This window comes from Phyllobates terribilis, unplaced genomic scaffold (genome assembly GCF_046119375.1).
Source record: "Phyllobates terribilis strain yellow unplaced genomic scaffold, ASM4611937v1 Scaffold_11__3_contigs__length_659146591, whole genome shotgun sequence".
NCBI lineage: Eukaryota > Metazoa > Chordata > Amphibia > Anura > Dendrobatidae > Phyllobates > Phyllobates terribilis.
The window spans coordinates 238,762,643-238,785,888 of record NW_027362771.1 but is presented as its reverse complement, the minus strand read 5'-3'; positions in this window follow the sequence as shown (position 1 = coordinate 238,785,888).

The window sequence follows — 23,246 nt, the reverse complement described above, 5'->3', positions numbered from 1 at the left end:
TTGCTAGACTTATCCCCCGGTCTCAGGGGCCAGGAAAAATCCTTTTTTTTTCATCTAAATCCTTTTTTTTTTTTCTTCCTCAGCCAGACTGTACAAATATGCGTCTTATTAACCTTTTGTTATTCCCCCCCCCCTCAAAAAAAAAAAAATTTAGTGTGTCTGTAACTGTTCAGACACCAATATATCTTTTTAAAAGAGTCTGGTGTAGGCCAGAAAAATAGAACTGTGGTTTTGCAGTTCCACGGGTCAAATCTCTCTATTATCCTGCTTTTGGCATTTTTTGCCATAAAAAAAAACTGTAATAGTGTCTCCCTGACTGCTCAGACACCAATATATCTGTTTAAAAGAATCTGGTGTAGGCCAGAGAAATAGAACTGTGTTTTTGCAGTTCCACGGGTCAAATCTCTGTATTATCCTGCTTTTGGCATTTTATGCCGTAAAAAAAAACTGTAATAGTGTCTCCCTGACTGGTCAGACACCAATATATCTGTTTAAAACAGTCTGGTGTAGGCCAGAGAAATAGAACTGTGGTTTTGCAGTTCCACGGGTCAAATCTCTGCATTATCCTGCTTTTGGTATTTCTTGCCGTAAAAAAAAACTGTAATTGTGTCTCCCTGACTGGTCAGACACCAATATATCTGTTTAAAAGTGTCTGGTGTAGGCCACATAACTATAACTGTGGTTTTGCAGTTCCACGGGTCAAATCTCTGTATTATCCTGCTTTTGGCATTTTTTGCCGTAAAAAAAACAGTAATAGTGTCTCCCTGACTGGTCAGACACCAATATATCTGATTAAAATATTCTGATGTACGCCACATAACTATAACTGTGGTTTTGCAGTTCCACGGGTCAAATCTCTGTATTATCCTGCTTTTGGCATTTTTTGCCATAAAAAAAACAGTAATAGTGTCTCCCTGACTGGTCAGACACCAATATATCTGTTTAAAAGATTCTGGTGTATGCCACATAACTATAACTGTGGTTTTGCAGTTCCACGGGTCAAATCTCTGTATTATCCTGTTTTTGCCATTTTATGCCGTAAAAAAAAACTGTAATAGTGTCTCCCTGACTGGTCAGACACCAATATATCTGTTTAAAAGAGTCTGGTGTAGGCCAGAGAAATAGAACTGTGGTTTTGCAGTTCCACGGGTCAAATCTCTGTATTATTCTGCTTTTGGCCTGTTTTACGTAAAAAAAAACAGTAATAGTGTCTCCCTGTCTGTTCAGTCACAAATATATCTGTTTAAAAGATCCTGGTGTAGGCCAGACAAATAGAACAAATAGAATGTGGTTTTCCTCTTCCACGGTTCTAATCTCCTTTTCATTACCCTTTTTCCATTGATAGTGCGAGTGTAAGCTATTTTACTTCATTTACAATGGGCAAGGCGCGTGGCAAGGGATGTGGAACTGGACGTTTTGGTGATGGTGCGTGTAGAGGACGGGGCCGTGGCCAAGGTGAAAATGTGCCACTATCAACAGCCACATCTTCTCACTCCCACTTCTTGACCGAATTACTAGGGAAGCACACTACAACACCAGTATTGCGAACTGATCAGTGTGAACAGGTTATTAATTGGATAGCAGATAATACTTCCAATTAGCTGGGCACCACCACCTCTGGTCTGTCTTCCACACGGTCAAGTTTTAGTAGCCGTGAGTCTCGACCGCATACTCCTCCTCACCCTGATGCTCCTTCCTCCCACCATGCCGAGTGTTGTCAGACAGCAACTGATCCCACACTTGGACACTCTGAAGAGCTGTTCACTGGTCCATTTCCATTTGTGCCCCTCGCCTGCTCTGCTTGAAGTGGTGGAAGAGGAGATCCCATGAAGCGATGCCCAAATATTTGAACAGCCACGGCCACAGGAAGTCGACGCTGGCAATTTGTCACAAGAGGTGGACGATGACGAGACACAATTGCCACAAAGTGAGGAGGAGTGTAACATACCTGGCGGCGTCCTTGCATAGTGGTCCATCTCCCACTGTGCAGGAGCGCGCACTTGATCTCCTGTCCAGAATGTCTCTCTGGCTTCCCTCCATGCTGTCTTGTTTGTGTCTGTGTCTGTTTCTGCTGCTTAAGGGCGGCGCCCGATCACTTCCTGCCTTTTGTACCTGCTGTGGGTCACACCCCTTGTGCGTCCTCAGCCTATCGCTGTCTGTCTCTTGGTATATAGCTCAGCAGCTCCCTTCTATCCCTGCCTGAGCATATGTGTTTCTTTCAGTGTGTGCTTGCACTCTGAAGGTGCCAGGTCCCGTCTTTGTTTCCCTGTCCGCCTTTCCTGGAGGCTTGTTTCCAGGCCTGTCTGAACTAAGTCCTGTATGTTTCCTGCCTTGCGGTGTCAGCTCCCGTGTCTGAACTGTGTCCTGTATGTCTCCTGCTTTTCGGTATTAGTTCCCGTGTCTGAACTAAGTCCTGTATGTCTCCTGCCTGGCGGTGTCAGCTCCCGTGTCTGAACTGTGTCCTGTATGTCTCCTGCTTTACGGTATTAGTTCCCGTGTCTGAACTAAGTCCTGTATGTCTCCTGCCTTGCGGTGTCAGCTCCCGTGTCTGAACTGTGTCCTGTATCTTGTCTGTCCTGTCTGAACACGCTCCTTGCCTGTTCGTCCCGCCTCTCTGGGGGCAGTATTCCCAGACCCGCTCCTGTATCCCGCTGCAGTGTCGGTCTCCTCCGTACACTCAGTTCCAGTCTGAACTCTCTCCTATCCTTTACCTGTTTTGTCTATGTCCATTCCCTTCCTTTTCCTGCAGAGTCTGTACTCGTACCTAACTCCTGCTTGTTGTCTCTGTACTCCCGTTTGTGAGTTTTTGGTCCACTCGCTACTTCACTGCAAGTACCCTGTGGGTGTCTGGCTCTGTCTTTCCCTTCCTGTCTGTTCCGTGTGAACAGAGTCCTGTCCTGCCCTGCTTCTGCCCGCTGCTCCTGCAGTCCTGTCCTGCCCTGCTTCTGCCCGCTGCTCCTGCAGTCCTGTCCTGCCCTGCTTCTGCCCGCTGCTCCGGCAGTCCTGTCCTGCCCTGCCTGTACCCTATCCTGCCTGTATTGTTCCTGAGTCCCAGTGTGTACTGGGCCCTATCCTGCCTGTATTGTTCCTGAGTCCCAGTGTGTACTGGGCCCTATCCTGCCTGTATTGTTCCTGAGTCCCGGTGTGTACTGGGCTCTATCCCGCCTGTGTTCCTACCTGCTAGTGCCTCCCCGTCTGCACTCTAGCTGTGCTTGCCTTTACCCGCCTGCCTGCATACCCGCCTGCCTGCATACCCGCCTGCCTGCATACCCGCCTGCCTGCATACCCGCCTGCCTGCATACCAGTCTGTTCCTGTATTTCCCTGTGTGGGTCAACAGCCGTGTCCGGGGTCTGTCCTGGAGTAGCACCTGGTCCCTCTGCTCGGTTCCTCCTTGGTGCACTGGCGTCGTATGCCGTCGTGCCACCTTGGTCGGATCGGGTAGATACTTAGTTACGCCCCTCCAGGCATACACTCTCCGGCACGGTCCAGTGGAATCACTACCAATCACATGCACACGCCGCTCTAGCCCGGGCGTGTGCATAACAGCATGCTCAGGCCATGGTTCCCGTTGAGCCCCACGGCCTTCGCTCTCTGAGAAGTTTCCAGCGAAGACTTGCATTAAAATAAATAAATAAATTTTTTTTCCCTTAGCTGAGTTCCAGGCGAATTACGCACCGTCCAGATGGATCTATCAGCTCTCGTTCCTGCGGATCCGCCACGTTACTATGGGGATCCAAGACAGTGTCGTGCATTTGTGGAGCAATGCATGCTACACTTTAAGGCCTACCCTCTTTATTTTCCTTCCGATTGGGCTAAAGTGGCCTTTATTATGTCTTACCTGGCGGGGGATGCCTTGGAATGGATCAACCCCCTATATGAGACACAGGATCCGATCCTCCGGGACCTAATGGCCTTCCTGGTGGCCTTTCTAATGGTCTTCGATGATCCTAACCCGGAGGCTCCTGCTGAAGCTTCACTTCCCAATATCCCGGAGCAGCCCCAATGGGTAATGTGTGTGGGTAGCGTAATAGTTCTCCAGCCCAATGAGACTACTGCCCACCCAGAATCCTCACAGGGTGACTACGCTTTCCGGAATACTTCTTCCAACCTCAAGAGGCAGTCCAGACGTGCTAGACTTAGAGGCAAGCAGTCACGCCTGGGTCTGTCCTCCCTGAGACCTCCTGAACCCTTCGGGGTGCTACCTGGTAACGAAAGGACAGAGACTCTCCTATACTCTGTACCTGATACCTCGCTCGCTTCGTCCAGTGAGTCCAACCTGGTGTACTCCGAAGCAGAGGTTACTCCCGAGTCTCTACACCCCTCCGACCAGGCGGAGGACCTCCAGTTGTGTTTAGAACCCTTCGGGGTGCCACCTGGTGGTGAATGGACAGAGACTTTCCTATACTCGGTACCCGATACCTCGCCTGCTTCCTCCAGTGAGTCCGACCTAGTGTTCTCCGAAGCAGAAGTTACTCCCGAGTCTCTACACCCCTCCGACCAGGCGGAGGACCTCCAGTTGTGTTTAGAACCCTTCGGGGTGCCACCTGGTGGTGAATGGACAGAGACTTTCCTATACTCGGTACCCGATACCTCGCCTGCTTCCTCCAGTGAGTCCGACCTAGTGTTCTCCGAAGCAGAAGTTACTCCCGAGTCTCTACACCCCTCCGACCAGGCGGAGGACCTCCAGTTGTGTTTAGAACCCTTCGGGGTGCCACCTGGTGGTGAATGGACAGAGACTTTCCTATTTCCTGTACCTGATACCTCGCCTGCTTCCTCCAGTGAGTCCGACCTAGTGTTCTCCGAAGCAGAAGTTACTCCCGAGTCTCTACACCCCTCCGACCAGGCGGAGGACCTCCAGTTGTGTTTAGAACCCTTCGGGGTGCCACCTGGTGGTGAATGGACAGAGACTTTCCTATTTCCTGTACCTGATACCTCGCCTGCTTCCTCCAGTGAGTCCGACCTTGTGTACTCTGAAGCAGATGTTTTCTCTGAGCCTCAGTACTCTTCTGACCCGGCGGAGGACCTCCAGTTGTTTCCTGAATCCTCCGGGGTACCACCAGATAACAAAGAGACAGTGACTTTTCCTCATTATGTACCTGATAACCCGTCTATTTCTTCCTGTGAGCTTGACAAGATGTACCTCGAAGCAGAGATTACCCTCAAGTCTCTGTCCCCCTCCAACCCAGTGAACGACTGGTCCTCGAATTCCCTGCGGAAGATTCTGGCAGGCCTGAAGAAGAGGGGGCGTAAGGGGGGAGGTACTGTAACATACCTGGCGGCGTCCTTGCATAGTGGTCCATCTCCCACTGTGCAGGAGCGCGCACTTGATCTCCTGTCCAGAATGTCTCTCTGGCTTCCCTCCATGCTGTCTTGTTTGTGTCTGTGTCTGTTTCTGCTGCTTAAGGGCGGCGCCCGATCACTTCCTGCCTTTTGTACCTGCTGTGGGTCACACCCCTTGTGCGTCCTCAGCCTATCGCTGTCTGTCTCTTGGTATATAGCTCAGCAGCTCCCTTCTATCCCTGCCTGAGCATATGTGTTTCTTTCAGTGTGTGCTTGCACTCTGAAGGTGCCAGGTCCCGTCTTTGTTTCCCTGTCCGCCTTTCCTGGAGGCTTGTTTCCAGGCCTGTCTGAACTAAGTCCTGTATGTTTCCTGCCTTGCGGTGTCAGCTCCCGTGTCTGAACTGTGTCCTGTATGTCTCCTGCTTTTCGGTATTAGTTCCCGTGTCTGAACTAAGTCCTGTATGTCTCCTGCCTGGCGGTGTCAGCTCCCGTGTCTGAACTGTGTCCTGTATGTCTCCTGCTTTACGGTATTAGTTCCCGTGTCTGAACTAAGTCCTGTATGTCTCCTGCCTTGCGGTGTCAGCTCCCGTGTCTGAACTGTGTCCTGTATCTTGTCTGTCCTGTCTGAACACGCTCCTTGCCTGTTCGTCCCGCCTCTCTGGGGGCAGTATTCCCAGACCCGCTCCTGTATCCCGCTGCAGTGTCGGTCTCCTCCGTACACTCAGTTCCAGTCTGAACTCTCTCCTATCCTTTACCTGTTTTGTCTATGTCCATTCCCTTCCTTTTCCTGCAGAGTCTGTACTCGTACCTAACTCCTGCTTGTTGTCTCTGTACTCCCGTTTGTGAGTTTTTGGTCCACTCGCTACTTCACTGCAAGTACCCTGTGGGTGTCTGGCTCTGTCTTTCCCTTCCTGTCTGTTCCGTGTGAACAGAGTCCTGTCCTGCCCTGCTTCTGCCCGCTGCTCCTGCAGTCCTGTCCTGCCCTGCTTCTGCCCGCTGCTCCTGCAGTCCTGTCCTGCCCTGCTTCTGCCCGCTGCTCCGGCAGTCCTGTCCTGCCCTGCCTGTACCCTATCCTGCCTGTATTGTTCCTGAGTCCCAGTGTGTACTGGGCCCTATCCTGCCTGTATTGTTCCTGAGTCCCAGTGTGTACTGGGCCCTATCCTGCCTGTATTGTTCCTGAGTCCCGGTGTGTACTGGGCTCTATCCCGCCTGTGTTCCTACCTGCTAGTGCCTCCCCGTCTGCACTCTAGCTGTGCTTGCCTTTACCCGCCTGCCTGCATACCCGCCTGCCTGCATACCCGCCTGCCTGCATACCCGCCTGCCTGCATACCCGCCTGCCTGCATACCAGTCTGTTCCTGTATTTCCCTGTGTGGGTCAACAGCCGTGTCCGGGGTCTGTCCTGGAGTAGCACCTGGTCCCTCTGCTCGGTTCCTCCTTGGTGCACTGGCGTCGTATGCCGTCGTGCCACCTTGGTCGGATCGGGTAGATACTTAGTTACGCCCCTCCAGGCATACACTCTCCGGCACGGTCCAGTGGAATCACTACCAATCACATGCACACGCCGCTCTAGCCCGGGCGTGTGCATAACAAGGAGGATCATGGTGCGCAAGTGGAAGAGGAGGAGGTGGTGGATGATCTAGTAACTGACCCAACATGGCAGGAGGACACGCAGAGCGAGGCCAACAGCATACAGGGGGAGGGAGGTAGAGTACCCCAACAGGCAGGAAGAAGCAGTGTGGTGGCCGCATACAGTAGGCGGGCAACAGTTCCCCGTAACACCAACACGAGGGTCGTTGCCAGTACAAAAGGTAGGTCTTCCAGAGTCTGGAATTTTTTTAAAGACTCTGCTGGTAACCTTAAAAAGGCCATTTGTACCGCCTGCCATGCTAGCATCAGCAGGGGTGACAAAACTACCAGCCTGACCACCACCAGCATGATCAGACACATGTCAATAGAACCCCCTGTTGTGCGTGCAAGGCAATCACCTGTCCATACTGCATGCAAAGATCACCCTCCTCTCAGTCTTGTTATGGCAGTTTCTCAAGAAACAGCATCAACGTCCATATCCCACCGCAGCGTTCAATTGTCCATATCCCAGAGCTTTGAACGAAAGCGCAAATTCGCAGCCAATGTCCTACAGGCTAGCCACAGTCCTAAATTCGCACATTTCACGACTGCTTGCATTGGAATCCTTCCGCAACCTTATGGCGGTGGCCATCCCTCGGTACTCAGTCCGCAGCCGACACTATTTTGCCCGGTGTGCCATCCCCGCCCTAAACAAGCACGTGTCCCAAAACATCTGCCGTGCCCGCAACAACGCAGTTACTGGGAGAGTCCACCTGACAACGGACACGTGGACGAGTGCTTGTGGCCAGGGACGGTACATCTCCCCGACGGCACACTGGGTAAACATAGTGGAAGCCGGGACTCAGTCGGACCTTGAGACGGAACACATCCTCCCCACACCGAGGATTGCGGGCCCTATGTCAGTCAGAGTTGCCCCCACAGTGCACAGCTCTTGTGCATCATCCTCCTCCTCCTCCTCATGTTCAGCCTCCATCTCAGATATCACAATATCAGTTACAAGCTGGAAGCACTGCAGTACTGCCTCAGCCAAGCGGCAACAGGCTGTGCTGAAACTCATAAGCTTAGGTGATAAACCTCACACTGCTTGTGAGTTGTGGACAGCTGTGAAAGAGCAGGCAGATCTGTGGCTGAGACCGCTGAACCTACATCCAGGCATGGTCGTGTGTGACAATGGCCATAACCTGGTGGCGGCTCTGAGGCGAGGCGAGATCACACACGTATCATGCCTGGCTCATGTGCTTAACCTCGTGGTTCAGCGATTTCTTAAATTTTTCCCCCGAGTTGCCAGATCTGCTCGTCAAAGTACGCCGCCTGTCAGCTCATTTTCGCAAGTCGGCTACAGCTTCCGCCGCCCTTGCTGTGTTGCAGCACTTTTTGCAGCTTCCGGCAAACCAACTGGTGTGTGATGTCCCCACACATTGGAACTCTACCCTCCACATGTTGCAAAGGATTTGTGAGCAGAAGAGAGCAGTTGTGGAGTACCAGCTGCAACAAGGCCGTCGATATTCAGGTCAGACTCCACACATAAGACATCAGGAGTGGACCTGGATGTCTGACATATGTACCATCTTGATAAACTTTGAGAAGTCCACCAAGATGGTGAGTGGTGATGACGTCATCATTAGCATCAGCATCCCACTTGTCTGTCCTTTGCAACGCTCTCTGCAGAGAATTAAAGAGAAGGCATTGCAGCCAGAGTATGATGAGATGGACCAAGAACCTGTAATGGGCGATTACACACAGCCCAGCCTCATCTCATCCCAATGTGCATTGGGGGACAATGAGGGAGAGGAGAAGGAGGAGGAGGATGAAGAACAGGAGCTGGTATCATGCGCTGTAGACGGTAGTATCTGTACAACTGTCATACAGTCGGTTCAGCGTGGGTGGCCTGAGGACAGGGGGGAGGAGGAGGAGGAGGAGAGCATGTTCAGTCGTCATCCTGGTGAGGACACGGAAGTCTTGCCCGTTACCAGACTTGCACGCATGGATGACTTTATGTTACGCTGCCTTAACCGTGACCCTCGCGTTGTCAAAATGTTGGGTGACAGTCATTACTGGTTGTTGACACTTTTAGACCCCCACCACAAGGAGAACTTCCACTCTCTTATTCCTGAGGTGGAGAGGTCTACAAAAATTGGGCAGTACCAGAAGACCCTTGCTGCAGAACTGTTAAAAAAATTCCCATCTGAACACGCTAGCGGCAGAGGTCACAGTTCGTTGACCAACCAAGGTGTACAGGCGAGAGACGCAACTCCAATCCAGCAGGGGCAGGGGAACACTGTCAACATTCTGGGACAGTTTTCTGAGACCCGCCCAGCTTACAGGCCCTGAGGCATGGGGTACTCTCACAAGGAGTGGAAAGTTTCAAAAGATGGTGAGGGAGTACCTTGCCGACCATACCAATGTCTTCTGTGATTCCTCTGTGCCTTTTAATTATTGGGTATCCAAGCTGGAAACTTAGAATGAAATCGCTCTGTACGCCTTGGAGGTCCTGGCCTGCCCTGCCGCTAGTGTGTTATCGGAGTATGTTTTTAGTGCTGCTGGGGGATTTATAACTGATAAGCGCACTCGCCTGTCAACTGACAATGCTGACAAGCTGTCCCTTATCAAAATGATCAAGGGCTGGATTGGGCCAGACTTCTCATCACCACCAAATGACAGCAGAGTAACATAAAGTCAAATCCACTGTGTTATTTCGGGAGGTGTATTCCCATGCACCTCTTCACCCCCACACATGGGTATACGCTTCTTCATTTCGGCTGTATTTTGCTCTTCTCCATATCCTCAGCCTCCACCACTACTATACCCCCAGGGTGACCGTGGTCCGTGTTGCCAGGATTGCAAGTTCCTCCATCCTAATTTTTGGCAGCTTTTGCTTCGAAGGCATAGGCAAAGACTATGGGAGACCCACTCCCCAATAATGGGAATAATGTTTTTAATATGCTGTACTGCATGGTTTTTGTAAGGGGCATGAAAACCGTCTTGTTAAGCTACTGCGACCTCCACCACATTTCCCAGGGGCATTGATATTGTCTTTTTATTCCACTGCGACCTCCACATCTCTTCCAAGGGGCATTAAAACCATCTTGTTAAGCTACTGCGACCTCCACCACTTTTTCAAGGGGCATTGATATTGTCATTTTATTCCACTACGACCTCCACCATACTTCCAAGGGGAATTAAAACCATCTTGTTAAGCTACTGCGACCTCCACCACTTTTCCCAGGGGCATTGATATTGTCTTTTTATTCCACTGCGACTTCCACGTCTCTATCAAAAGGCATTAAAACCGTCTTGTTAAGCTACTGGGACCTCCACATCTCATCCAAGGGGCATTAAAACCATCTTGTTAAGCTACTGCGATCTCCACCACTTTTTCAAGGGGCATTGATATTGTCTTTTATTCCACTGCGACCTCCACCATTCTTCCAAGGGGCATTAAAATTGTCTTGTTAAGCTACTGTGACCTCCACCACTTTTCCCAGGGGCATTAAAACCGTCTTGTTAAGCTACTGCGACCTCCACCACTTTTCCCAGGGGCATTGATATTGTCTTTTTATTCCACTGTGACCTCCACGTCTCTTCCAAGGGGCATTAAAACCGTCTTGTTAAGCTACTGCGACCTCCACCACTTTTCCAAGGGGCATTGATATTGTCTTTTTATTCCACTGCGACCTCCACCATTCTTCCAAGGGACATTAAAACTGTCTTGTTAAGCTACTGCAACCTCCTCCACTTTTCCCAGGGGCATTAAAACCGTCTTGGTAAGCTACTGCGAACTCCATCACTTTTCCCTAGGGCATTGATATTGATTTTTTATTCCACTGCGACCTCCACGTTTCTTCCAAGGTGCATTAAAACCACCTTGTTAAGCTACTGTGACCTCCACCACTTTTCCAAGGAGCATTGATATTGTCTTTTTATTCCACTGCGACCTTCACCATTCTTCCAAGGGGCATTAAAACCGTCTTGTTAAGCTACTGCGACCTCCACCACTTTCCCAGGGGCATTAAAACCATCATGTTAAGCTACTGCGACCTCCACCACTTTTCCCAGGGGCATTAAAACCGTCTTGTTAAGCTACTGCAACCACCACCACTTTTCCAATGGGCATTGATATGGTCTTTTTATTGCACTGTGACCTCCATGTCTCTTCCAAGGGGCATTAAAACCGTCTTGTTAAGCTACTGCGATCTCCACCACTTTTTCAAGGAGCATTGATATTGTCTTTTTATTCCACTGCGAACTCCACCATTCTTCCAAGGGGCATTAAAACTGTCTTGTTAAGCTACTGTGACCTCCACCACTTTTCCCAGGGGCATTAAAATCGTCTTGTTAAGCTACTGCGACCTCCACCACTTTTCCCAGGGGCATTGATATTGTCTTTTTATTCCACTGCGACCTCCACGTCTCTTCCAAGGGGCATTAAAACCGTCTTGTTAAGCTACTGTGACCTCCACCACTTTTTCAAGGGGCATTGATATTGTCATTTTATTTCACTACGACCTCCACCATACTTCCAAGGGGCATTAAAATCATCTTGCTAAGCTACTGCGATCTCCACCACTTTTCCCAGGGGCATTGATATTGTCTTTTTTTTCCACTGCGACTTCCACGTCTCTTCCAAAGGGCATTAAAACCGTCTTGTTAAGCTACTGGGACCTCCACATCTCATCCAATGGGCATTAAAACCATCTTGTTAAGCTACTGCGATCTCCACCACTCTTTCAAGGGGCATTGATATTGTCTTTTATTCCACTGCGACCTCCACCATTCTTCCAAGGGGCATTAAAACTGTCTTGTTAAGCTACTGTGACCTCTACCACTTTTCCCAGGGGCATTAAAACAGTCTTGTTAAGCTACTGCGACCTCCACCACTTTTCCCAGGGGCATTGATATTGTCTTTTTATTCCACTGCGACCTCCACGTTTCTTCCAAGGTGCATTAAAACCACCTTGTTAAGCTACTGTGACCTCCACCACTTTTCCAAGGAGCATTGATATTGTCTTTTTATTCCACTGCAACCTCCACCATTCTTCCAAGGGGCATTAAAACCGTCTTGTTAAGCTACTGCGACCTCCAACACTTTCCCAGGGGCATTAAAACCATCATGTTAAGCAACTGCGACCTCCACCATTCTTCCAACGGGCATTGCATTTCCTCCTACTTTTGATCAGCTTTTGCTTTTCAATGCATAGGCGAACACTAAGGGAGACCCACTCCCCAATAATGGATAGAAGGTTTTTAGTATGCTGTAATCCACGTGTGTTTCAAGGGGCATTGCAGTTCCTCATAATTTTTGGAAAGCCTTCCATTCACTGCTTAGGCCAACAGTGCACAGGAGACCCAGTTGCTATAAATGGAAAAAACGGTTTAGTTAAGGCCCTCTGACCTCCATGTCACTTCCAAGGGGCATTGGATTGCCTCGAAATTTTTGGTAGGCATTGCACTCACTGCATGCCCTATAACTGTGTAGCCGAATCGCTCCTTTTGGTACAGAAACATATCCTACAAGACATGTGTGGTTGACTGGCCTGATATTGATGTGAATGGCCCCTGTTCCTCCTACTCTTTCTCCTTTGCCACCACCTCATCCATCATTCTACACCTGAAGCTTTGTTTTAACGGGAGTCATAGAACTGGGATAGTAGCAGGAAAACATCCAGCAATCCTCAGAGGAGGTAGGATATGCGCCAAAACGCTGACCACCTCAGGCCTAGCCGCTACTACATACATCCGCTTGCATTCCAAGAAATCAAAGCAGACGCTAATTTCTGTCATCATCATCATCATGCTCCTCACCTTGGCACTCTCAACACCCCTGATGGAGAAGCCAGGGCCCACCGGAGGAGTCTGGTTCTCTGGTTGGCTAGTCCAATGCTGCCCTAAAGCAGGCCGGGCTAAGAAAAGTGTGGGGGGAGCTTCCAAGGAGAAATAGGGGCGGCTGGGGACCGTGTGTGGACACCCGGCCACGGGGCGGCTGGGGACCGAGTATGGACACCCGGCCGCCCCCTGGTGGCTGGTGACCGAGTGTGGACACCCGGCCGCCGGGCGGCTCGGGACTGAGTATGGATACCTTGCTGCCAAAGCAGCCATGAGGTAGTGGCCAGCTTCGGCCTCCTCCAAACTAAAAGGCCCCATTTCAAGTGCAAGCTAGCAGTATGGTATTGCAGCCTGGGGTTGGGTGGATGGCAGGTTGCACACTTACGCTTGCATTCCAAGAAAACAAAGCAGATGCTAACTTCTATCATTATCATCAAGCTCCACACCTTGGCACTCTCAACTCCCCTGATGGAGAAGCCAGGGTCCACCAGAGGAGTCTGGTTCTCTGGTGGGCTCATCCAATGCTGTCCTAAAGCAGGCCGGGCTAAGAAAAGTGTGGGGGGAACTTCCAAGGAGAAATAAGGGCAGCTGGGGACCATTTATGGACACGCAGCCGCCCCCAGGCGGCTGGGGACCGTGTGTGGACACCCGGCCGCGGGACGGCTGGGGACCCAGTATGGACACCCGGCCACCCCTGGCGGCTGGGGACCGAGCGTGGACACCCGGCCACCGGGCGGCTGGGGACTGAGTATGGATACCTCGCTGCCAAAGCAGCCATGAGGTAGTGGCCAGCTTCAGCCTCCTCTGAACTAAAAGGCCCCATTTCAAGTGCAAGCTGCATAGTTGCGTTTGCATTGCAAGGAATGGGGGAGGTACAATTGAACACTGCCCTGGGACAAGGACTTGCATGGGGATAGTTGCAAGTCCGCATCTTCTGATGCGGCAAGGATCACTTCTGATGGGCACACTTTTAGGCAGTGACCTGGGTGTCAGAGATGCATCCAGGGGTCTTCCCCATGCTGTTCCCATGTCTTTTCAGCACTGTATGCATGTGTCACACAGCACATGGCCAGATAAGATTGTAAAATGTTAAAATGACATTTCCCGGTGAATGCATTTGTCACGGTCGAAAGCAATACAAAAGTGGAAAAAAGGCATAAAAAATGCTACTTGTGAACATAGCCAAAGGTGTGGAGGAGTATTTTTGTGTTTGGTTATTTATTTTACCTTATACACAAGTTTTTACCCAGGAAAGGAAGTTCCTTAACATATTTCACAGGAAAACCATTTCAGTTTCGTTTTTGAACGTTTTATTGTGAGCCCGTAAAAGTGGCTTAATACTTCTGACCACGTTGTTGACAGCAGTGACCTGGGGGTCAGAAATGCTTCCTGGGGCAATGCCCATGCTGTCCCCATGTCTTTTGAGCACTGTCACTATGGTTTTGGGCACTTTTTAGGCTTTCTACAGACTCCCGGAGGTGTCTCCCATAGACTAACATTGGGATCGTTGCTCGGGTCGAGCACCCGAGTATCACGGTGAGCTCGGCCCAAACTTCGAGCACCTGAGCATTTTAGTGCTCACTCAACACTACTAGAGATGAGTGAATTGGTTGGCTGACATTTTGCTAGATTGTAAAAGGCTGGGATGGGACTAAAATAAAATAAAACTTATCTCCACATTGCCTCAGCTCTAACCTAGTCAGTACTAGAGAACAGATTTTAACTGAAGATTGGGGTGGGACTGCGCAGCATTACGGGTGAAAGAAGGTGTAACATTGGTATAATTTGTTTATTATTTTTAACCTATATTTAATTATTTATTATACTCTGGTGTTTGAAAAGACCTCAAAACATAATATGGTGCATTTGATTTGCATGAAATAAAATTGATGAAAGTTATATTTTTGGTCAAATTTGAATGAATCTACTGATTTCAAATGTAGGTAGATTTATTATTATTATTACTATTTTTTATGTACGGTAAATATTTTGTGTGTATATATAGCATCATTCTATTCTGTAGATTTGCTCATTATAAATGAGTAGCATATTCTCCAGTGCTTAAAGTGTACATCACTCAAACTGTAGCATACAGGATACTCACCTCGACCACATTCCAAACATTAGGCAATTTTACCCCTCCTACAAAAAAATATATATTTTCTACCATTCCTTACGTGGTCCCGATGCTCTCTCCCATACCCTGCCCACATATTACAAAACATCTTTCACACATTACTCAATTTACATGATCATTACAGTCCTGTTCCCAAAAGCACACAGGATCTCCATCACAGTGAACCTTTTCACTAAAAATGACCGCAGCTTCCCAGGGCACACAGGATCCCCATTACAATATATAAAAATTGCTCTCTCCTTTCTTCAGACTTGCTTGTAAAGCACACATAATTTGTCTTTTCTTGCCTAATCTAAGCTCATCTAATCAGTGTTGCTAAGTAGTGATGAGCGAACGTGTTCACCACTGCTCGGTTCTCACCCAAGCATCACAGTGCTCGACAAGCTCGGCGAGTATTTCCAGGTTGCTCGGGCAGGAACTCAGGTCCCCTCCCTGCATGTTTGGTGCTCTTTAAAGAGACAATGAACATGCAGGGATTGCCTGTCATGCACTGTAATGCCATATCCATGTTGGTTGTGGCATTACAGTGATTGGCTGGCCGCACAGCGTCATCAGGTCTATATAAGACCTGGCGCCGCTATGCTCGTCGCAGTCTACCCTGGAACCAGGCAGAGTAGGGAAAGGTGCTGCTGAGTCAGGGAGAGATTTGCTTGTTTATAGTTAGTATAGGTATTCCACAACATATATCTATATCCATCTGAACTAACAGTCCTTCTGAGGACTAATCCAGCTGCATATATTCAGTGGTGATAGCAGTAGTTAGGCAGGGAGGCAGGGTATGTTGCAGACTGCAGTGCATATAGTACAAGAGGCTCAATTGAACGCCCTGTTAGTTTAGGTATTCCACAACATATACTGTGTGTATTTCCGTGTGTATATATATATATACATATATGTGTATATATACTCCTCAAAAAATAAAGGGAACACTGAAATCTCAAATAACACATCCTAGATATGAAGGAATGAAATATTCTCATTGAATACTTTGTTCTGTACAAAGTTGAATGTGCTGATAACAAAATCACACAAAAATCATCAATGGAAATCAAATTTATTAACCAATGGAGGCCTGGATTTGGAGTCACCCCCAAAATTAAAGTGGAAAAACACACTACAGTCTGATCCAACTTTGATGTAATGTCCTTAAAACAAGTCAAAATGAGGCTCAGTATTGTGTGTGGCCTCCCCGCCTGTATAACTTCCCTACAACGCCTGGTCATGCTCCTGATGAGGTTGCGAATGGTCTCCTGTGCGATCTCCTCCCAGACCTGGACTAAAGCATCCGCCAACTCCTGGACAGTCTGTGCTGCAACGTGACGTTGGTGGATGGAGTGAGACATGATATCCCAGATGTGCTCAATTGGATTCAGGTCTGGGGAACGGGCGGGCCAGTCCATAGCTTCAATGCTTTTATCTTGCAGGAACTGCTGACACACTCCAGCCACATGAGGTCTGGCATTGTCCTGCATTAGGAGGAACCCAGGGCCAACCGCACCAGCATATGGTCTCACAAGGGGTCTGAGGATCTCATCTCGGTACCTAATGGCAGTCATTCTAGACAGGCTGCTGCTGTAATAATTACAGATGTTTGTAGATATAACCTCAGATATCAGGGGCTATAGCAATTTTTTTTACTTAATCCTAGTGATTTGCTTAAAAAGCAATCCAGAGTGCACCATTTTTCTGCTCCATTTGCTTATTAGCAATGCAGAATACAGTCAGATCTGTTCCATACTTCAGCGATAAAAATCCAGAAATTTGAACTGAATGTGGAAAATATTGACCTCCTTTTCCATTCTGTTGCAGTGTGTCGGTCAAGCTGTTCACACTAGGTGTCTGTGAAGAATAGTATTAGTAAATTACAGGCCTGCTATTTAAAACCATGGTTCTCTGTCAGACATATCACTTATAACAGTGACACTAGAACCATCCGCAAGTATGTCCACGCCCTTTTCCCAGCGCAGTGTTCAGTTGTCCCTACCCAAGTCTTTGGAACGCAAGCGCTAATGCGCAGCCAACGCCCCACAGGCCACACTACAAAATTCACACATTTCGCAAATGCTTGCGCTCGAAATGTTGCCTTTTAGGATCGTGGAGTCTGAAGCTTTCCGCAACCTGATGGCGACGGCCGTCCCTCTGTACTTGGCTTACAGCCGCCTCTATTTCTCCCGGTGTGCCATCCCCGCATTACGCGAGCACATGTCCCGCATCATTAGCCGTTCCCTCAACAACGCAGTTACTGGGAAAGTCCACCTAGCCACAGACATATGGACAAGTGCTTGTCGGCAGGGACGGTACATCTCGCTGACGGCATATTGGGTTAATATAGTAGAAGCCGGGACCCAGTCGGACCTTGGGATGGAACACATCCTCTCGATGCAGAGGATTGCAGGCCCTGGATCAATCATGGTTGCCCCCACATTCTACAGCTCCTGCACCTCCTCCCCCTCTTCAGCCTCCATCTCCGAAATGACCACAACAGTCGGAAGCTGGAAGCACTGCAGTACTGCCTTGGCCAAGTGGCAACAGGCTGTGCTGCAGCTAATATGCTTAGGTGACAAACTGCACAGCGCTGAGGAGTTGTGGACTGCTCTGAAAGAGCAGGCAGATCTTTGGCAGATACCTCTGACCCTACAGCCAGGCATGATCATGTGTGACAATGGCCGGAACCGGGTGGCGGCTCTGAGGCGAGGCGAGCTCACATATGTACCATGCCTGGCCTATGTGATTAACCTCGTGGTTCAGCAGGTTTCTCAAAACCTACCCGGATCTGCTTGTCCAAATACGCCACCTGTGTACCCATTTTAGAAAGTCAGCTACTGCTTCCGCCGCCCTTGCCGTGCTTCAGCAGCATTTGCAGCTTCCAGCTCACAGATTGAACTGCGATGTGCCCACGCATTGGAACTCTACATTGCAGATGTTAGGAAGGATTTGTGAGCAGAAGAGGGCAGTTGTTGAGTACCAGCATCAACAAGGCGGTATTTAGTTCAGACTCCACACATAAGACCTCAGGAGTGGACATGGATGTCAGACATATGTACCATCCTCTAAAACTTTGAGGACTCCACCAAGATGGTGAGCGGCCATGACGCCATAATTAGCGTCACCATCCTGCTTCTCTGTCTTCTGAAATGCTCTCTGCTCACAATCAAAGAGGATGCATTGCAGGTGGAGCACGATGAGATGGAGCAAGGAACCATACAGGGTGATTCCACACAGCCCAGCCTCATCTCATCCCAACGTGGATTGGGTGACAATGAGGAAGAGGAGGAGGGGGAGGAAGAACATTAGCTAGTTTCCTGCACTATAGATGTTACTACCTGCACAACTGTTGTACCGTCTGTTCAGCGTGAATGGCCTGAGAAGGTAGGAGGAGGAGGAGGATGAGGAGGAAAGCATGGTCAGTCATCCTCTTGGTGAGGATATGAAAGTCTTGCCTGTTAGCAGTGTGGCACATATGGCTGAGTTTATGTTACACTGCCTTTCCCGTGACCCTCGCGTTGTCCAAATTTTGGGTGACAGTCATTACTGGTTGGTGACACTTCTAGACCCACACTACAAGGAGAACATTCTGTCTCTTATTCCCTTGCAGGACAGGCCTAATAAAATGGTACAGTACGAGAAGGCCCTTTGTTATGGAATTATTTAAAAAATTCCCATCTGAAAATGCTGGCGGCAGAGGACACAGTTTGTTGGACAACCAAGGCGTACAGGCAAGAGAGACACAAATGCAATCCAGCAGAGGCAGGGGAACACTGTCAAAGTTCTTGGACAGTTTTCTCAGACCCTCCCATCGCACAGGCCCTGAGGTGTGGGGTACTCTCCCAAGGAGGGAAAAGTTTCGGAAGATGGTGAGGGAGTACTTTGCCGACCGTACCAACGTCCTTTGTGATTCTTCTGTGCCTTATAATTATTGGGTAACCAAACTGGACACATGGCATGAATTGGCTCTCTACACCTTGGAGGTCCTGGCCTGCCCTGCTTCTAGTGTTTTGTCAGAGCGGGTTTTTAGTGCCGCCGGTGGAATTATAACCGATAGGCACATTCGCCTGTCAACTGAAAATGCTAACGGGCCAAACTTCTCAACACCACCGAATGATACTAGTGTAACATAAACTCAAATACAGTGGGGTTTTTTGGGAGGTCAAACTCTGTTCCTATGGACATCTGTCTTCATACCCAGATATGGGTATACGCTTCCTGATTTTGTCTATATGCTCTTGTCCTCCTCCTTCTCCTCATCCTCATCCTCCACGTCCTCCTCCATATCACCACCATATCTACCATACCACCATATCTACGTCTCTTGCAAGTGACATTGGAGTTCTCCAAATTTTTGGCATCCATTGCATTTACTGCATAGGCAAACAGTATGGGAAACACACTTCGTAATAATGGGAACATTTTTTTCAGGAGGCCCTCCGACCTCTATGTCTCTTGCAAGGGATACTGGAGTTCCTCCACATTTTTGGCAGCTGTTGCATTCACTCCATAGGCAAACAGTATGGGAGACCCACTCTTTTTTAATGGGAACATGTCGTACTCGTCTTTAAATTGTTAGTAGGTTTTTTCCTAAATTTTGGCAGCCGTTGGACTCACTTCATACTGTATAACTGGATAGCAGACCCGCTCCTTTCTAATGGGAACATGTCGTTACTGTGGCCCAGCTCTATGTGTTTAAATTGTTAGTGGGGTTTTTCCCAAATTTTGGCAGCCTTTGCAGTCACAGGATGGGCATTACCACTATAGGAGACCCACTCCTTTATAATGGTAATTTTTTTTTTACTGAGACCCTCCTCTATGTCTCTTCAAAAGGGTATTGGGTTGCCTCCAAATTTTTGGCAGCCTTTGCAGTCACTGCATACACATTAACAGTATAGGAGACCCACTCTTTAATAATGGGAACAACAAAGCATAGCCGACTGCTGGCGCTTTAAGAATAGTAAGACTGTAAAAATAGTGTTTGTGACTTTCACAATCCCGCCTTCATAAGTGAAACAGGATGTGTCTGATGACACACACCACATGGCTAGATAAGGTTGTAAAATGTTAAAATGACATTTCCCGGTGAATGCATTTGTCATGATTAGAAGCAATGCAAAAGTGCTCAAGGTGTGGAGGAGCAAATTTGTTTTTGGTTATTTATTTTGCCTTATATACAAGTCATTACCCTGGAAAGGATGTTCCTTAGCATATTTCCCAGGAAAATCCATGCTGTTTTCTTTTTTGTATGTTTTATTGTGAGTCTGTAAAAGTGGCGTAATACCTCTGACAACATTGTTGACAGCATTGACCTGTGACTCAGAAATGCTTCCAGGGGTCTTCTCCATGCTGTTCTCATGTAATTTGAGCACTGTTCCCATCGATTTGGGGAATTTTTAGGCCCTCTGCAGACTGCTGGAGGGGGTGCCAGAAAAATCCACGAGTTTTCCATAGACTTACATTGGGCTTGTTACTCGGTCCGAGCACTCGAGCATTCCAATTTGCTCAACCCGAGCAACGAGTATCCGAGCATTTTAGTGCTTGCTCATCATTACTGCTAAGGCTAGGGTCAAACCAGCATTTATTCTCTCATCTGAAAGAATCGGGTCAATTATGCAAATCACACTCTGATCTAAACTCTGTTCAGAGTTTGATCAGAAAGTGATCAATGTGTGCTTCTTTTCTCTCAGATGAGGAGAAAATGGAGAAAAAAATTCTATATCTTTTCCATTCTGTCTATCCGTGGAAATTGGACTGCACTCAGATGTTATCTGAGTGCAGTCCAATGGCTTTCACGGACTCACTGACTTGCATGGATGAGTGAGTTGAATATTGAATCAAACTCAGGCATGAAGCTATTTCTTTCCCAGGACCGACACCGTCCAAGGAAAAAATCAGACATGTGCACGGCCCTATAGACTAACATTGGTCCAAGTGCAATCAGATGTTTTGTTGAATTGAACCCGGACCAAAATGCAGTCATGTGCACAAGCTTTAAGAGTAAGCAAATGCAAGTAAAAAATGTTGCTGCAGAAACCACTCAATCTGCAAATTACGTCTTCATTTCCTTAGTTATTTTCTGTGCTGATGGTTGCTGCTTCTGCACTGCCTTGTTTTCTAATCATGCTGATTGTAACGTACCGTGGATGGCCATGTTATTACGATTCAGCTGGCAAAAGCAAAAGCTAGATGTTATGACTGCTCAAAAATATTCACACAGGTAGCGTACAAACCAGGGGGACAAATACCTAAACCTGACAGATCCCTGTTCAGACTGGTAAAAACCCTACTCTGACCCTGGTCTGTCCCTACCTGACTGTGGAGGCTGGCATTCTAAGATAATGTAATGGCACCCCCACTTGATGGCGGCTCACCCTGAATGCTAATAATGGTTTCTAGTATAGATATGCCTGTGTAGCAACTCACTCGGGGAAATAGGCTATACATTAAAAACTGCAACTGACCCTGCCGGTTCCTGTACAGATTAGATCCTGAGTCCTAGTGGTACCTGTGGGTGCAGAGATAGACCTAATCACAGAATAAGAGAGGGCAACTCTGGCCTAAACTGCCTAAAAGGCCGACAAGTTGCTTCACGTTCCTTCTAAAGAACTGAATGGCAGAGCAGAGTGTGAATTACCTACAAGAAGTGAAGTGTGCTGAACAAAGGAAACATCCCAAAGTGAGTAAAGTAAATAGCGAAATACCAAACAAAAATAAAGCAAGTACAGTTAACAAATATACTGCATGCTTCCTAATGATAAACAGAAAATAGGTGCAAAGTATAGCAAAGACACAGCAAAGCGAAAAACCATTAGCTGGAATCTCACAGACTGGCTCCAAACATCAATAGAACATCAGAACATCCAAATGAATCTATCACCAGCAGAAAACAACAGCTGGGGGACAGAATATAAAGCTGCACCCAAAAGGTGATAGGCATACAAATAAAAACAACTATGTTAAGCTAAGCTTACTGCAGCCAGAAAAGCAGAACCCAAACACCCAGAGAAAAGCTGTGTCTCCTGTGTGTCAGCAGAAAGAGAAGCCGACCACAGAACACAAACTCAGGGGATGAAATCCGTGATACTAGAGCTCCTTTAGATAATAATTGGGTCCTGCTCTGAGCTTTCATCTTTAATGCATTTTTAAGCCAGTGACTGCCACTGAATGAATAAAAGGAAAATGTAAGGCAGAACACCACTATTTAGATGTGGATACAATGTGATTATAGTTTTGTCCAAACTGTACACAACTTCTTACACAGGTTTCAAATAGCTTACCAAGAATACATGAAAGCCCAACATTTTTTTGTATTTGCATAAATTGTTAAGTAAAGTAATATACAAGTGCTTCTCTCTAAATTAGAATATCATCAAAAAGTTAATTTATTTCAGTTTTTCAACACAAAAAGTGAAACTCATATATTATATAGTCATTATAAACAGAGTGATCTATTTCAAGTGTTTATTTCTGTTAATGTTGATGATTATGGCTTACACCAATGAAAACACAAAATTCATTATCTCAGTAAATTAGAATAAGTAACAAAAAAACACCTGCAAAGGCTTCCTATGCATTTAAAAAGGTCCCTCAGTCTGTTTCAGTAGGCTCCACAATCACGGGGAAGACTGCTGACTTGACAGATGTCCAGAAGGCAGTCATTGACACACTCCACAAGGAGGGTAAGCCACAAAAGGTCATTGCTGAAGAAGCTGGCTGTTCACAGAGTGCTGTATCCAAGCATATTAATGGAAAGTTGAGTGGAGAGAAAAAGTGTGGTAGCAAAAGGTGCACAAGCAACCGGGATAACCACAGTTTTGAAAGGATTGTTAAGAAAAGGCCATTCAAAACTTGGGGGGAGATTCACAAGGAGTGGACTGCTGCTGAAGTCATTGCTTCAAGAGCCACCACACACTGATGTATCCAGGACATGGGCTACAAGTGTCGCATTCCTTGTGTCAAGCCACTCATGACCAATAGACAACGCCTGAAGCGTCTTACCTGGGCCAAGGAGAAAAAGCCCTGGACTGTTGCTCAGTGGTCCAAGGTGTTGTTTTCAGATGAAAGTAAATTTTGCATTTCATTTGGAAATCAAGTTCCCAGAGTCTAGAGGAAGAGTGGAGAGGCACACAATCCAAGCTGCTTGAGGTCTAGTGTGAAGTTTCCACAATCAGTGATGGTTTGGAGAGCCATGTCATCTGCAGGTGTAGGTCCACTGTGTTTTATCAAGACCAGCGCAGCAGTCTACTAGGAAATTTTAGAGCACTTCATGCTTTCCTCTGCCGACGAGCTTTTTGGAGATGGAAATTTCATTCTCCAGCAGGACTTGGCATCTGTCCACACTGCCAAAAGTACCAATACCTGGTTTAAAAACAACAGTATCACTGTGCTTGATTGGCCAGCAAACTTGCCTGACCTTAACCCCATAGAGA